This window comes from Labrus bergylta, chromosome 9 (genome assembly GCF_963930695.1).
Source record: "Labrus bergylta chromosome 9, fLabBer1.1, whole genome shotgun sequence".
Classification (NCBI taxonomy): Eukaryota; Metazoa; Chordata; class Actinopteri; order Labriformes; family Labridae; genus Labrus; species Labrus bergylta.
This window is the reverse complement of record NC_089203.1, coordinates 13096999-13111936: the sequence shown is the minus strand read 5'-3', so window position 1 is coordinate 13111936 and position 14938 is coordinate 13096999. Positions and strand designations below refer to the sequence as shown.

General features: G+C 34.1%; 2 long non-coding RNA genes across 2 annotated transcripts; both read right to left on the bottom strand.

Moving 5' to 3' along the window:
* Window positions 1–816: 816 nt before the first annotated feature.
* On the bottom strand, window positions 817–3459 carry LOC136179954 (uncharacterized). The gene is made up of 2 exons (XR_010666869.1): window positions 3155–3459; window positions 817–2625 (listed from the first exon to the last, which is right to left on the bottom strand). It is a non-coding gene; the product is annotated as an uncharacterized lncRNA (long non-coding RNA).
* Window positions 3460–10060: 6601 nt separating this feature from the next.
* Window positions 10061–13220, bottom strand: LOC136179950 (uncharacterized). The gene is made up of 4 exons (XR_010666862.1): window positions 12939–13220; window positions 12724–12738; window positions 12402–12489; window positions 10061–11873 (listed from the first exon to the last, which is right to left on the bottom strand). It is a non-coding gene; the product is annotated as an uncharacterized lncRNA (long non-coding RNA).
* Window positions 13221–14938: the final 1718 nt, after the last annotated feature.

Genomic DNA, 14938 nt, shown 5'->3' with positions numbered 1-14938 from the left:
GTTTAAGTCAGTATTGTACACAGGGATTTATATTTGTATATTTTTTGTGCCAATTATCAATGCTCCATGTGAAATGCATTTACAGTAAGTGTGCTGGGACAATGGTATCTAACAAGGTCATGTATCAGTCATAAAACTACAAATAAAGGAAATCAAATCAGTGTGTTACTAGCTTGTGTACTTGAAATCAATACAACAACCTTCTGGTCTCAGGGGAGCACTGGATCACTCACTAGTTGCTTATTCTCTGACAAAGTCAAACAAATATGATTATGGTAAACTTATTCTGTGCTTTCATTTACAAGTTGGTAATTTATTTTAGTTGTGGATACAAGTTGAACATACAATGCCTTAAAGAAAACACAAAGAGCGAGACTCACCTGTAAACTAAAATGATATTCTGTCCCTTCTCTAAAGAATGAATAATAATCAAATATTTTTACCTCACCAATAAAGCTGGACTGACTACATTGTCTGGGCGCACATCTAAAGAGTACAATAGGCTATAAAAAAGGCTTGGCTAACATGTCCTCAAGAAAAACAGGTACAACAAGAGATGCAGTGAATGGTGGATCTGATGATGCCCTCAGGTGTTTGGGAAGTAACATGTTTGAAAGTGGAGGGCAGGTGACTAAGAGTGAGAGGACAAACAAATACATGTACATGTTTTTTTTAATTTTTTTTATAAAGACAGCAGCCAACCCACTCACATGTCCACACATGTAGGCTATATTCAACACCGGAGAGTTTTGAAGGTCTGACCACAAGCAGAAACATTTAGTCGATTATGAGAAAAAAATCAAAGCACACAGAGCATCAGTTTAAAGATTTTTATTACAATGAGCTCAGGACAGAGCAGACAATAAATATCCAGATAAATATTACATGTGAGTTACAACATTGTAACTAACACATTATAGTGTTAATTACAGTTGGTACCCCACATTTTTAAAGAATTAAAAAAAATGTATTAAACGTATTAAACTCTCTAGTTCATCCTCAGGGACCTGATAAAGACTCATTGGACTCTTGCTTCCCAAAACTTCCTGAAAGAGTTTGACTAATGCGATGTTATAATCACCATTCATTTTTCCAATTATTTCTGTGCATAGACTATCATCAACCATTTCTTTCCAGCTCTTTTCCAAAATTTCAGATATCCTGGAGGAGATATCCAGTTTTTCATCTTTTAGGAATGTTAATTTCCCAATCTGTTGTGTTCCATTTAGTAAATGTTCCTCATACGTCTGTATGGATGAACTGGCCATACTCTGTAATTCTTTTAAGCCAGATTTAAGATTACTGTTGAGATCTTCTCTATTATGGAGTTGAATTTCACGGATTATCTGAAAATGAAATTCCTATTGTTCAATCTGAAAGGTTCTTCAATACATTTTCTCTTGGATGTTTTTTTCTCCAATTTCTCACTTTCTGAAGGATGGACAATGCTGCAGTGACCTGAGATATCAGCATCAACATTGTAACTAACACATTATTGTGTTAATTACAGTTGGTACCCCACATTTTTAAGAATTAAAAAAAATATATTAAACATATTCTCGCTCTAGTTCATCCTCAGGGACCCAAAAAAGCCTCAGTGGACTCTTGCTTCCCAAATCACATTTCAGCAGACAGTCCTGAACGCGTTTAACTGCTGCGATGTTAAAATCATTAGTTATTTTTACATATATTTCTGTGCGTTGACTATCTTCAACCATTTTTTTCCAGCTATTGTTCAAAATTTTAAAGATATCCTGTTCTACATCTTTTGGGAATGTTAGTTTCGCAATCTGTTGTGTTCCATACAGCAGATGTTCATCATATGTCCGACTGCATGAACTGTCCATTTCTTTTATTTCTTTTATTTTTTTTATGGCAGATTCAATATTATCTTTGAGTCCTGTTTTATTTTGAACTTTAGGGATTATCTGAAAAATACTTTGACAACATTTGAATTTGCTACTTTTCAATCTGAAAGGTTTGCTCTTATACAGATGGACGATCCTGCTGTAACCTGAGATATCATTTTTTTCTTCTTTTGTAAAATAGTTTGAATTACAAATCTTGGTGAATCCCACATCTGTAATGATTCCATATTCAACATACCAGTGATCAGCAGTCTCAAAGAGTAGAGACATGCAGGAAGTGATGTTGTTGTCCTTTCTTTTTAAACATGGACTGTTGTAGGTGTACATTAAAATCTGTCTTACATTGTTTCCATTTTCTAATAGAAATTTATCAATTAATTCTTTTAATAACTTCTCAGTGTGTAGCATAGATCCACGGTTAGGCTTTTGTGGCACAACTTTTGGAAAAAACTTATATTCACCATTTTTCAGTATAATATAAGCTAATGCAAATTGGTTTCCTTTTTCTGTGTGCTTCTTTATTTCTGCTATAAAAATAGGGTATAAGGGTGTAATTGGAGGCATTCTTTCAAAACTTTGATTCATATCAACACTAATCAACTGATTAAAAGGGTCCCATTTTCCATTGAGATCCCTCATTGTTCCAAAGATGTCTTTTAGCTTGGTATAAAGCGTTGTTGCTGCTGGTCTTCTCTCTGCTGGTCCTCCTCTCTGCGGGTCTTCTCTCTGCTGGTCCTCTCTCTGCTGGTCCTCCTCTCTGGATATTAAAGAGGTTGAACTTAATTACATTTTCAAACTAATTACTAAAAGTCAAGTACTTACAGCAGTTGGTTTTGAAGGTACGGACAAATGAACGTTACTTTGCTAACAGCAGCAAACAAATCAGAAAGTTCTTCATTTGTCCGTCCTGAACTGACTTATAAAAGTCGATTTTAAATATAAAATTATGTTTACTTTTGTTTGTTTTGTGCAATAAAAGTATAAAAAAATATTTAAAATAAAGGTAGATAGACTTATTTTAATGAACAGAAATCATGACATTTGAAAAATATCGCACAAAACAAAAAGTTTGTTATCACATTTAATTATGATAAGATAATGGTTACCAGTCTACTTTATTGACTGGAGTGCATTAAATAATCACTATTGTAATGCATTTCCTCATTCAGATTTCTGCTGCTGACCTGTGTTAGATTTGTTTACAACATTTGATTCATTAACTTTTACTCAATCTATTTCATTGGACCAGTTAACAGGTATTACAACATTTATTTCTTACGGCTTACCTTCGCCATGAAATTGGCTGTCCTTCTGTGGAATACGTTGAATACACCCCTTCAAATTCTTCTGTAATAAATGTTGACTGCATCTGTCCTGCTTGCTGAAAAAAAAGGATAATTACCTCTAATTATGGAGTGTAGATAGAAAACTATAAAGGTTTGAAATGATTTTCTCCGTTAAAGATTTAAGAGGTCTTGTTGGTAACAATTATTGGAGTGTAAATTGAATATTTTATATATTTGTATCTCAAACAGTTGTTCAGTTTTGACCACATTTTTTTTTCTTAATAAGTTGTTTTGTGATGTGTAAAAAGAGCGTAGTTACCTGCATGGTCAGAGGCTGTAGACAATCAAGAAAAGTGAAAGATTCGGTTAATAATTGGTTTGTTTGCGTTTACTTTGTATAAAAATGCTTTAAGTTTTGATATATTTGCCTTTTTTATAACATCAATACAAAAAGACTAAATACAAAGAAAAAAAGAATCATTTAAATACAATCCACTGGAGGAGAGCTTGTTAAAAAACATTTCTTTGACTTACACAAAATGGTCCCCTGCCGAAGGCAACCTCCACAGGGGCTGACAGATCCTCTCTCTCTCTCTCTCTCTCTATATATATATATAAATATAGATATAATATATATTTCTATTTATTTCTATAAATTTATAATAATCTATATATAAAATATTTAAAAGTTTATATATAGAGGAAGATTGTCAGCCCCTGTGGTGGATAGTTGTTATATCTGGTCTCCTTTAAATGAAGTACAATATAAGCGCCAATAATATCCAGTCTGATAATGTTTGCCAAACTAAACTTTGCCAGCAGGCTTATAAATGCTTCCCTGTTTTCGATTGGAATGCTGGTTGTCAGGTTTTGAGGATGTGCGTCATCAAGCATGTTTCTGCAAGACTGAAGACTGAAAATAGGTTTCATATGTCAGAACCCAACAACATGTCATGAAACCTGGAGGACCAGATGATGTAAGCAACTAAAGAGATGGAACATTAAAAGGACTATAAAAACAGAATTCACAGCAGTGAAAAAGGTAATAGCGATATAATGAGACTAAAGTAATTAAAGAGGTGTAAAGAATAAAAAGATGAAGGCAACAAAATACAGCAATGCTAAATAGGAGCGATTCAAATAATGATGAAAGCTATAAAAGAGATTAAGCGCAGTAAAAAGAAAATTAGAAATCATAAAAATGATGAAAGCTATAAAAGGGAGATAAAAGCATGAATACAGTAGAGATAGTAAAATAAACAAAAATAAATCTTTGCTGTTAAAGCAATACAAAAAAGTAAAAGCAACAGAAGGAAATGAAAGATGACAGTGAAAAACAATAATTAAAAGACACAGTAACAAGTGAGAGGTAGAAGATATCAAATATAATGAGGGATAAGAAAAAGACGTTGCATAAAAGCAGTCTATAAAAGTGAGTTTAAAGAAGAGATTTAAAATAAGTGACAGATTCTGAGAGCCTTATCTTTTCAGGGAGGTCGTAGTATAAACCGTTTTATGTATATATAGTTTTCTCTTTTGTAATTACATATTAGTGATATAGGAGGTGTTTGAACTGTGTTTAGTTTTATTTAAACAATTGAGGGATGTTATCTGAAAGAGACAAAACTCAGGAGGCTTCAAAGAAACATACATCTTTATTCACACTCCCCACAAAAAATAACAGATTCATATATTGTACAGCCATGTGACTGTTCTTTTGTGTATGCTGCCACCTTGTTGATTTCTACACATTTTTATGTGAAGAAGTCAATTTTAATGATTATTTTCCTCCAATAATTTGAAAATACAGGCAACTAACATTTACTTTTGCAGACACTTTCAATGCCATACTTACATACTTCTAAAGACAGACAATGATGTATAAAAATGTGCAATACCTGCGTACAAACACACAACTGTCTTTAGCCTTAACTTATATTTACTTGGAGTTGGAGAATGCCTCAGGTTTTTCAAATAAATACAAAAAAAATACAAAATAATGGAGATGAAAGCGTGGATGATTTTTTTTTTTTCAGATTGTGAAAGCATTGTTTTAATTTTGCAGATAATACCCAGATGGAAGAAGCATGATACTATAATTGTTTATGTGAAGTTCAAAGGTGAGTTGATGTAAAATAACTCCTAGATTTCTGGAAGATGGTTTCAGGTTTGTGGACAGAGGCTGGTCATGATGTGTTGGGTGGAGTTATTTGGACCAAACAGAATTACGTCTCTTTTGTTTGTAACAAACTTGTTCATGTAACACGTCATTTACTAAAAAGAGAGAGGCACAGCTGTGTTACAGGGAATATCTAAGAAATGGCAGGTATGCATCCAAAGTTAAATAAAATCAATTTATCTAAGTCAGCACAAAGCCCTGCTGTCAAACTTCAAACTATTTCAGCAGTTTTTACGAGGAAAAGCATCCATGACTTCTTCCACTGAGTCATTGGCCTGTAACCTTCATCAGGTGAGATTCCTGTAAAGTTTCTATCAACCATTTACAATAAATCTGTCGTTCTTTCGCTTTTGATTTCAACAGGTTTTGATTCTGTTCAAACCAGTGTCTTGTTGTCAAGATTTAAGGGTGGAGCACCAATAGTTTTTGTGAATGACTCAAAGGTTACACTTGACAATAAGGAACACATATTTTGCATAGTTAGTGGGAAAGGAATTGGAAACTAACCACTACGTAAACACTAAGTAATGGGTAGATATGGTACACATGAAGAGTTCATTTGCAAAAACAGATAAAAGCCATTCTGAAAAACAGTGCCCTGAGAGTTCTGATTAGCACTTTAAATAGAGCTGTTATGTGATCCAAAATCTGTTCTGGTGAAAAAACCAAATACAGTCTATGGGGAACCCGGTCAAAGCCACACAACTTGAGGGATATTACCGGAATTCTATAGAGTAGCTTTTGATTACTTAGAGAATGAAGTGAGGCGTCATAATGGGTAGTTAATCAGTAATGGAACATTATCAAAGCATTACTTACTCCTTTTGTGAACCCTATAGTAAAGTGAGGCATCATACTGGGTAGTTAATTAGTACTGAAGCGGTAAGTAAACTCACAGTATAGACTCTGTCATGGGTGACGCACTGTGAGTGTGGGCTAGTGCATGCAAGGAGTAGAGAACGAGCAGGGAGACAGGGAGGCGTGATTGGTTCATCAAATTGGAACCTTGTGGCAGACATTGGTCAAAGATTTGACATGCTTACAACTGCTACAGAGGACAGATTTTCTTTGTTCTTTTTTTCTTCGTGCACATGAATTATTAATTTCTGTCAGGACTCAAAGACAATTTCCACCAAAATCTTAAAAAGTGTATCTGGAGGAAATTACCAACCCTACCTTTAATGATGCTTAATTCTGGTGCGTTCTAATTGATATCTCCTTCTTTCAAACGCGAGTGGAGAGGGGGTTGGAGGTGTACGGCTGGAGGAGAGCGGAGGCTTCAGAATAGCGGAGGTGTCGCCAATCAGCAGTTTGTTTTGGTTAAATGCTGGTGCTCAAGGACGACATCTACTGGATCAAAAAGTCTCACATTCTTTCTTTAATACAAGAGTGTCATTAACAAGTCAATGGTATGTGGTATATGTCAAAGGTTTGATCCTTCAACTGAGCTCATGAAGCGTCTTGCACTGTTTTCTTGTCTTATTACCATCTATGGTTAATACACAATAGGGTTGCCACCTGTAGTATAAACCGTTTTATGTATATATAGTTTTCTCTCTTGTAATTACATATTAGTGATATAGGAGGTGTTTGAACTGTGTTTAGTTTTATTTAAACAATTGAGGGATGTTATCTGAAAGAGACAAAACTCAGGAGGCTTCAAAGAAACATACATCTTTATTCACACTCCCCACAAAAAATAACAGATTCATATATTGTACAGCCATGTGACTGTTCTTTTGTGTATGCTGCCACCTTGTTGATTTCTACACATTTTTATGTGAAGAAGTAAATTTTAATGATTATTTTCCTCAAATAATTTGAAAATACAGGCAACTAACATTTACTTTTGCAGACACTTTCAATGCCATACTTACATACTTCTAAAGACAGACAATGATGTATAAAAATGTGCAATACCTGCGTACAAACACACAACTGTCTTTAGCCTTAACTTATATTTACTTGGAGTTGGAGAATGCCTCAGGTTTTTCAAATAAATACAAAACAAAATACAAAATAATGGAGATGAAAGCGTGGATGATTTTATTTTTTTCAGATTGTGAAAGCATTGTTTTAATTTTGCAGATAATACCCAGATGGAAGAAGCATGATACTATAATTGTTTATGTGAAGTTCAAAGGTGAGTTGATGTAAAATAACTCCTAGATTTCTGGAAGATGGTTTCAGGTTTGTGGACAGAGGCTGGTCATGATGTGTTGGGTGGAGTTATTTGGACCAAACAGAATTACGTCTCTTTTGTTTGTAACAAACTTGTTCATGTAACATGTCATTTACTAAAAAAAGAGAGAGGCACAGCTGTGTTACAGGGAATATCTAAGAAATGGCAGGTATGCATCCAAAGTTAAATAAAATCAATTTATCTAAGTCAGCACAAAGCCCTGCTGTCAAACTTCAAACTTTTTTTTTTTTTTCTGTGAAGTGTGATCACCTTTTAGATTTTTTTTCCCCTCCACCATATCTGAATAACTGTATTACAGGATGCCATTTGATCAACCCTGTTTCAGTTCTCTATTTACTTTCCGTTGGCCTTTTTGATTGAAATATAGGCCTCAGAGCTCGTCCTTTAGTAAGAGTTTAGCCCCACCCCTTTTTATTTTTGCACTATTAAGAGTGAGTCTGGCTCTGCTAAGTTCAGGTCTCTCACACAGTTAGTTGTTTCCAGTGCTGGTTTGTTTATTGTTGGCTTTGTTATCCTTCATATAAACACAACTCGAGTTTTATCCATCTATTGTTTTTTCTTTATTAAGCTTCTATTTTAATGAGTTCTTTCGGTCATGTGATATTAGTAATAATAACTGCTATCAGCCTCTTAAGATAACGCTGTAACTGAGTGTTAGCGCTCCCTCCTTGAACATAGAGTAGTCCTAAGAGTTGCAGTTGTTTGTGAGGTATCATATCTGCTTTTCTATCATTTGTGATGTCTGTATATTGTTTGTGTTGAACATTAGAAAGTGAGGGAGCACATCTGCACCCTCTCACTCCTTAAATGCAGCTGTGTAGTTACACATCATAATATGTCTTCATCTTAGAAGCCAGGATAAAGCAAAGCAATATGGAAAAGATGAAATCAAAACCAACATCAGGAGACCGTGATGTCCTTGCTGTTATTTCAGAAGGTTAGGGGGTGTCAGACCCGGCTGTGGTGGGTGTCAGATCACTCTGAACTTTTGTTCTGGGAGGGGCTCTTCTGGTCACTCTGGACCTGGTACCGTCTGAGTGCGTCGTAATGTCAGATTTGAAAGCATGACTGTACTTCTGTCTGCAGTGTTACACTAGGGTTAACCAATAGGGGGAGACAAAGCCCATCCCAAATGTTGGCAGAGCGATGAAACAATATGTAAACACTCTGTAAATAGTAACCTTAATATATGTATATACATTATGAGCTTGCTTGCCTTATAGATCCTCTGGGCTTCAATCCATTTAATGTTTGAATCATCTCTGTGCTTTTTAAAATTAAAAATAGTTTTGACAAATCACTTGTGCAGAAAGCAGAAGAAGCTCAAATTTCACCTGTGCCGACTGCTGGTGATAGAAATGATTTTGTGCTTTTTTTTTTTTCCTGTCTTTTTCTTGTGAAGCCATTTTAACTCCATGACCAAGTAAAGAATCTCCAGACTCAGTCTGATCTGGTTGAAGTATATTCACACATTATTTTTATGAACTCCGCTCAGATAAGATGTCAAGTTAAAATATGTAAGGGCAAAAAGTTGAAGATTGGATTCGTTTTTTGTTTTTTCCCCTCTTGATTAAATGAACACTGAATTAAAACAACTCAGCACATCATTAAAAACAGGTTTTGTCCTGACATGATACGACCCTGAAATTGTATCTTTTCATGTCATGTTTGGATAATTATTTATTCCCTTTTGTTTAAGTCAGTATTATACACAGGGATTTTTATTTGTATATTTTTTGTGCCAATTATCAATGCTCCATGTGAAATGCATTTACAGTAAGTGTGCTGGGACAATGGTATCTAACAAGGTCATGTATCAGTCATAAAACTACAAATAAAGGAAATCAAATCAGTGTGTTACTAGCTTGTGTACTTGAAATCAATACAACAACCTTCTGGTCTCAGGGGAGCACTGGATCACTCACTAGTTGCTTATTCTCTGACAAAGTCAAACAAATATGATTATGGTAAACTTATTCTGTGCTTTCATTTACAAGTTGGTAATTTATTTTAGTTGTGGATACAAGTTGAACATACAATGCCTTAAAGAAAACACAAAGAGCGAGACTCACCTGTAAACTAAAATGATATTCTGTCCCTTCTCTAAAGAATGAATAATAATCAAATATTTTTACCTCACCAATAAAGCTGGACTGACTACATTGTCTGGGCGCACATCTAAAGAGTACAATAGGCTATAAAAAAGGCTTGGCTAACATGTCCTCAAGAAAAACAGGTACAACAAGAGATGCAGTGAATGGTGGATCTGATGATGCCCTCAGGTGTTTGGGAAGTAACATGTTTGAAAGTGGAGGGCAGGTGACTAAGAGTGAGAGGACAAACAAATACCTGTTTGTTTACCAAATGTACCTGTTTTTTTTTTGTTTTTTTTATAAAGACAGCAGCCAACCCACTCACATGTCCACACATGTAGGCTATATTCAACACCGGAGAGTTTTGAAGGTCTGACCACAAGCAGAAACATTTAGTCGATTATGAGAAAAAAATCAAAGCACACAGAGCATCAGTTTAAAGATTTTTATTACAATGAGCTCAGGACAGAGCAGACAATAAATATCCAGATAAATATTACATGTGAGTTACAACATTGTAACTAACACATTATAGTGTTAATTACAGTTGGTACCCCACATTTTTAAAGAATTAAAAAAAATGTATTAAACGTATTAAACCCTCTAGTTCATCCTCAGGGACCTGATAAAGACTCATTGGACTCTTGCTTCCCAAAACTTCCTGAAAGAGTTTGACTAATGCGATGTTATAATCACCATTCATTTTTCCAATTATTTCTGTGCATAGACTATCATCAACCATTTCTTTCCAGCTCTTTTCCAAAATTTCAGATATCCTGGAGGAGATATCCAGTTTTTCATCTTTTAGGAATGTTAATTTCCCAATCTGTTATGTTCCATTTAGTAAATGTTCCTCATACGTCTGTATGGATGAACTGGCCATACTCTGTAATTCTTTTAAGCCAGATTTAAGATTACTGTTGAGATCTTCTCTATTATGGAGTTGAATTTCACGGATTATCTGAAAATGAAATTCCTATTGTTCAATCTGAAAGGTTCTTCAATACATTTTCTCTTGGATGTTTTTTTCTCCAATTTCTCACTTTCTGAAGGATGGACAATGCTGCAGTGACCTGAGATATCAGCATCAACATTGTAACTAACACATTATTGTGTTAATTACAGTTGGTACCCCACATTTTTAAGAATTAAAAAAAATATATTAAACATATTCTCGCTCTAGTTCATCCTCAGGGACCCAAAAAAGCCTCAGTGGACTCTTGCTTCCCAAATCACATTTCAGCAGACAGTCCTGAACGCGTTTAACTGCTGCGATGTTAAAATCATCAGCTATTTTTACATCTATTTCTGTGCGTTGACTATCTTCAACCATTTTTTTCCAGCTATTGTTCAAAATTTTAAAGATATCCTGTTCTACATCTTTTGGGAATGTTAGTTTCGCAATCTGTTGTGTTCCATACAGCAGATGTTCATCATATGTCCGACTGCATGAACTGTCCATTTCTTTTATTTCTTTTATTTTTTTTATGGCAGATTCAATATTATCTTTGAGTCCTGTTTTATTTTGAACTTTAGGGATTATCTGAAAAATACTTTGACAACATTTGAATTTGCTACTTTTCAATCTGAAAGGTTTGCTCTTATACAGATGGACGATCCTGCTGTAACCTGAGATATCATTTTTTTCTTCTTCTGTAAAATAGTTTGAATTACAAATCTTGGTGAATCCCACATCTGTAATGATTCCATATTCAACACACCAGTGATCAGCAGTCTCAAAGAGTAGAGACATGCAGGAAGTGATGTTGTTGTCCTTTCTTTTTAAACATGGACTGTTGTAGGTGTACATTAAAATCTGTCTTACATTGTTTCCATTTTCTAATAGAAATTTATCAATTAATTCTTTTAATAACTTCTCAGTGTGTAGCATAGATCCACGGTTAGGCTTTTGTGGCACAATTTTTGTAAAAAACTCATATTCACCATTTTTCAGTATAATATAAGCTAATGCAAATTGTTTTTTTTTTACTGTGTGCTTCCTTATTTCTGCTATAAAAATAGGGTATAAGGGTGTAATTGGAGGCATTCTTTCAAAACTTTGATTCATATCAACACTACTTATCAACTGATTAAAAAGGTCACATTTTCCATTGAGATCCCTCGTTGTTTCAAAGATGTCTTTTAGCTCGGTATAAAGCGTTGTTGCTGCTGGTCTTCTCTCTGCTGGTCCTCCTCTCTGCTGGTCCTCTCTCTGCTGGTCCTCCTCTCTGCTGGTCCTCCTCTCTGGATATTAAAGAGGTTGAACTTAATTACATTTTCAAACTAATTACTAAAAGTCAAGTACTTACAGCAGTTGGTTTTGAAGGTACGGACAAATGAACGTTACTTTGCTAACAGCAGCAATCAAATCAGAAAGTTCTTCATTTGTCCGTCCTGAACTGACTTATAAAAGTCGATTTAAATATAAAATTATGTTTACTTTTGTTTGTTTTGTGCAATAAAAGTATAAAAAAATATTTAAAATAAAGGTAGATAGACTTATTTTAATGAACAGAAATCATGACATTTGAAAAATATCGCACAAAACAAAAAGTTTGTTATCACATTTAATTATGATAAGATAATGGTTACCAGTCTACTTTATTGACTGGAGTGCATTAAATAATCACTATTGTAATGCATTTCCTCATTCAGATTTCTGCTGCTGACCTGTGTTAGATTTGTTTACAACATTTGATTCATTAACTTTTACTCAATCTATTTCATTGGACCAGTTGACAGGTATTACAACATTTATTTCTTACGGCTTACCTTCGCCATGGAATTGGCTGCCCTTCTGTAGAATACGTTGAATACACCCCTTCATATTCTTCTGGAATAAATTTTTCCTGCATCTGTCCTGCTTGGTGAAAAAAAAAAAGGATAATTACCTCTAATTATGGAGTGTAGATAGAAAACTATAAAGGTTTGAAATGATTTTCTCCGTTAAAGATTTAAGAGGTCTTGTTGGTAACAATTATTGGAGTGTAAATTGAATATTTTATATATTTGTATCTCAAACAGTTGTTCAGTTTTGACCACATTTTTTTTTCTTAATAAGTTGTTTTGTGATGTGTAAAAAGAGCGTAGTTACCTGCATGGTCAGAGGCTGTAGACAATCAAGAGAAGTGAAAGATTCGGTTAATAATTGGTTTGTTTGCGTTTACTTTGTATAAAAATGCTTTAAGTTTTGATATATTTGCCTTTTTTATAACATCAATACAAAAAGACTAAATACAAAGAAAAAAAGAATCATTTAAATACAATCCACTGGAGGAGAGCTTGTTAAAAAACATTTCTTTGACTTACACAAAATGGTCCCCTGCCGAAGGCAACCTCCACAGGGGCTGACAGATCCTCTCTCTCTCTCTCTCTCTCTCTCTCTCTCTCTCTATATATATATATATATATATATAAATATAGATATAATATATATTTCTATTTATTTCTATAAATTTATAATAATCTATATATAAACTATTTAAAAGTTTATATATAGAGGAAGATTGTCAGCCCCTGTGGTGGATAGTTGTTATATCTGGTCTCCTTTAAATGAAGTACAATATAAGCGCCAATAATATCCAGTCTGATGATCTCTAATGTTTGCCAAACTAAACTTTGCCAGCAGGCTTATAAATGCTTCCTTGTTTTCAATTGGAATGCTGGTTGTCAGGTTTTGAGGATGTGCGTCGTCAAGCATGTTTCTGCAAGACTGAAGACTGAAAATAGGTTTCATATGTCAGAACCCAACAACATGTCATGAAACCTGGAGGACCAGATGATGTAAGCAACTAAAGAGATGGAACATTAAAAGGACTATAAAAACAGAATTCACAGCAGTGAAAAAGGTAATAGCGATATAATGAGACTAAAGTAATTAAAGAGGTGTAAAGAATAAAAAGATGAAGGCAACAAAATACAGCAATGCTAAATAGGAGCGATTCAAATAATGATGAAAGCTATAAAAGAGATTAAGCGCAGTAAAAAGAAAATTAGAAATCATAAAAATGATGAAAGCTATAAAAGGGAGATAAAAGCATGAATACAGTAGAGATAGTAAAATAAACAAAAATAAATCTTTGCTGTTAAAGCAATACAAAAAAGTAAAAGCAACAGAAGGAAATTAAAGATGACAGTGAAAAACAATAATTAAAAGACACAGTAACAAGTGAGAGGTAGAAGATATCAAATATAATGAGGGATAAGAAAAAGACGTTGCATAAAAGCAGTCTATAAAAGTGAGTTTAAAGAAGAGATTTAAAATAAGTGACAGATTCTGAGAGCCTTATCTTTTCAGGGAGGTCGTAGTATAAACCGTTTTATGTATATATAGTTTTCTCTCTTGTAATTACATATTAGTGATATAGGAGGTGTTTGAACTGTGTTTAGTTTTATTTAAACAATTGAGGGATGTTATCTGAAAGAGACAAAACTCAGGAGGCTTCAAAGAAACATACATCTTTATTCACACTCCCCACAAAAAATAACAGATTCATATATTGTACAGCCATGTGACTGTTCTTTTGTGTATGCTGCCACCTTGTTGATTTCTACACATTTTTATGTGAAGAAGTAAATTTTAATGATTATTTTCCTCCAATAATTTGAAAATACAGGCAACTAACATTTACTTTTGCAGACACTTTCAATGCCATACTTACATACTTATAAAGACAGACAATGATGTATAAAAATGTGCAATACCTGCGTACAAACACACAACTGTCTTTAGCCTTAACTTATATTTACTTGGAGTTGGAGAATGCCTCAGGTTTTTCAAATAAATACTAAAAAAATACAAAATAATGGAGATGAAAGCGTGGATGATTTTATTTTTTTCAGATTGTGAAAGCATTGTTTTAATTTTGCAGATAATACCCAGATGGAAGAAGCATGATACTATAATTGTTTATGTGAAGTTCAAAGGTGAGTTGATGTAAAATAACTCCTAGATTTCTGGAAGATGGTTTCAGGTTTGTGGACAGAGGCTGGTCATGATGTGTTGGGTGGAGTTATTTGGACCAAACAGAATTACGTCTCTTTTGTTTGTAACAAACTTGTTCATGTAACAAGTCATTTACTAAAAAGAGAGAGGCACAGCTGTGTTACAGGGAATATCTAAGAAATGGCAGGTATGCATCCAAAGTTAAATAAAATCAATTTATCTAAGTCAGCACAAAGCCCTGCTGTCAAACTTCAAACTTTTTCAGCAGTTTTTATGAGGAAAAGCATCCATGACTTCTTCCACTGAGCCATTGGCCTGTAACCTTCATCAGGTGAGATTCCTGTAAAGTTTCTATCAACCATTT